Here is a 2533-nt window from a genome sequence, read left to right as displayed (position 1 = left end):
CAACTACACTTTACTTTTTATAGTAGATTACTACTATCAATAGAACATAAATTATGTGAAAATATTATCAGCTAAATTTTGCTAAAAAGAAAGGCAAGAAAATCAATGGTATGAAATAGATATGTAATCAGCAAATTATGCGTGTTTTTATTTTATTATTCATCCAAATATTGCTGGCCCATCCACAGAGTCATTATATTTAGTCATCAAAAATAATCTGCGGGGCTTCCCTGGTGGCGCAGTGGTTGAGAATCTGCCTGCCAATGCAGGGGACACGGGTTCGAGCCCTGGTCTGGGAAGATCCCACATGCCGCGGAGCAACTAGGCCCGTGCGCCACAATTACTGAGCCTGCGCGTCTGGAGCTTGTGCTCCGCAACAAGAGAGGCCGCGATAATGAGAGGCCTGCGCACCGTGATGAAGAGTGGCCCCCACTTGCCACAACTAGAGAAAGCCCTTGCACAGAAACGAAGACCCAACACAGCCATTAAATAAATAAATAAATAAAATTTAAAAAAAAAATAATAATCTGCTTTCTATTGATTTTTTTCTATTGATTTTTAATTTCGTCAATTGTATTTTGAACTTACTGTTATGAAGATGTATTTGAATGATGGATATTTTATATGACTATAGTTAGGTTAGCTCTTCATATTATATATAAGTAGTTTTGATTTATAACTTCTGATTATTTTATTGATTTATAACTTAACTATTTTGATGCACGGCACATGAACATCGACTAGCACTTTTGCTCTGGGCTCCACCAATGTTAGGGACCGAGCTGCCCCCCCCAGGAGAGGGCCAGCCATGTGCTTGTCAGAACTTCAAGGTAGTGATGGGAAGCAACGGCTTTGGAATCCAATTTCCCAGGTTTGAATCCTGGTTCTGCCGCTCAAGTGCTGGGAAATGAGAGTCAAATCCTTCAACTTCTCCTCATTTTAGTTTCCTCGGCTACACTATAGGGATAAAAAAAGTACCTACCAAATGAGATTGCTGTGAGGATTCAGCGGGGATTCAGACCCTGCAAAGCAACAGCTTATCACAGATCTGGTCACAGATGCAAAATGTTAGCTGACGGTGTGGGTGATGTTAATATACGCCGCCCAGTTGTAAAAAGGATAAAGAAGCAAGTGCAGGACAACATGTACACTATTCCAACTTCAGTATATAAAGGGGAGACATTTATACAAAAAATATATATTTATAGTCTCTTATATAAGCTTTAAATAAATCCAGAGACTATTCAAGAAGCTAATGACAATAGTTACAGAGGGGACTGAGGGGGGAGGGGGGAAGTGGGAGACTTTTCACTGTTTACCTATTTGTGTGTTTTATTTTTATATTTGAACCTTGTGAGTGTAATTCTTATTCCTAAAATTAATGTCTTCATTTAATATTAAAAATGTGCTGTTCAGGACTGAATGCAACCTTGTAACAGATCAGGGTAGAGCTGTTCTCTCCCTTTCCTCGCCCTGGAAGCTGCTGCATCCCCAAGACTGCGCTGGCTTGTTTTTGCCTCTGCATCACACACTTCATTCCACCTGGGTTTCTGGTCGACGAACTCAGGTCTTTGGCCTGGTCCCTGGCAGCAGTCACCAGCCCTGGCGGGGCCTCTGCGCCCACCAAGAAGGAGGCCTCTGAAGCCCAGCACAGGCCTCACAGTCCTGCCTGGTACTGACTCACCTCCCACCCCCACCAGCTCACCTGTTTGAACCTCATGACACCACCTGCAGGCCCGTGATTCCACCTCGACAGCTCTCCCTTCCCCCTCCTCTACCTGCTCAGGCCAGGTGCTGAGCCTCGGCCCTCACCCTCCTGGCACCTCTGAGCTCCAGCCCCGGGCTACCACTCTGTGCTCTGAACCTTGCACAGGTCCTCTGGGTCCCCTTGGACCACTTTGGGACACATGTTGGAGGAAAAAACAATAATCAATACAGTTCCTTTGAGAAGCCTGCAGTTTAAAGTTTGGGGACGATAGCTGTTTGAGACATACTTTTAACTCCTTTCACAGCTTATGGCAGAAATATCTAGTAGAGGAAAACCTTGCATCTACATTGGAAGCTGGGAAGCGTCATCCACACGCCAGAAATGATGAAGACTTTATGCTAAATACAGAGCATGTAGGAAGGAATAAATTAGGGAAGGACTTTTGGAACCGGCCCCTGAGCACAGCTCTCCACAAGGGGGAAGAATCATCAGATTGAATCCTTGGGAAGCAGGGTGTAAAACTGCAGGACTTAGCCAAGAAGTGGATCCCTGCTCCCCCGGCCTCAGCATCCTGAAGCACAATGTGAAGCTCAGAGAACCATTTTCAAACATCATTACGTGGCAGCGGTCCCACCTGCACCCATAAATATTTTTCTATTGACTTTTGTTTTCATCTTTAACAGTATCCTATGAACAATTTCAATAAACAGTGCAAGGCAAAGGAAGAGAAGTTTCAGAGAGCGGAATAAATCTTTGACATGTTAACATAAATTCCTAGCCAACTCCGCCTTAGACTGAGGAGGAGCCTGGGGCACGGGCACAGAC

This window comes from Balaenoptera ricei, chromosome 20 (assembly GCF_028023285.1).
Source record: "Balaenoptera ricei isolate mBalRic1 chromosome 20, mBalRic1.hap2, whole genome shotgun sequence".
In the NCBI taxonomy this organism is placed as follows: Eukaryota; Metazoa; Chordata; class Mammalia; order Artiodactyla; family Balaenopteridae; genus Balaenoptera; species Balaenoptera ricei.
This window is presented reverse-complemented; position numbering follows the sequence as displayed.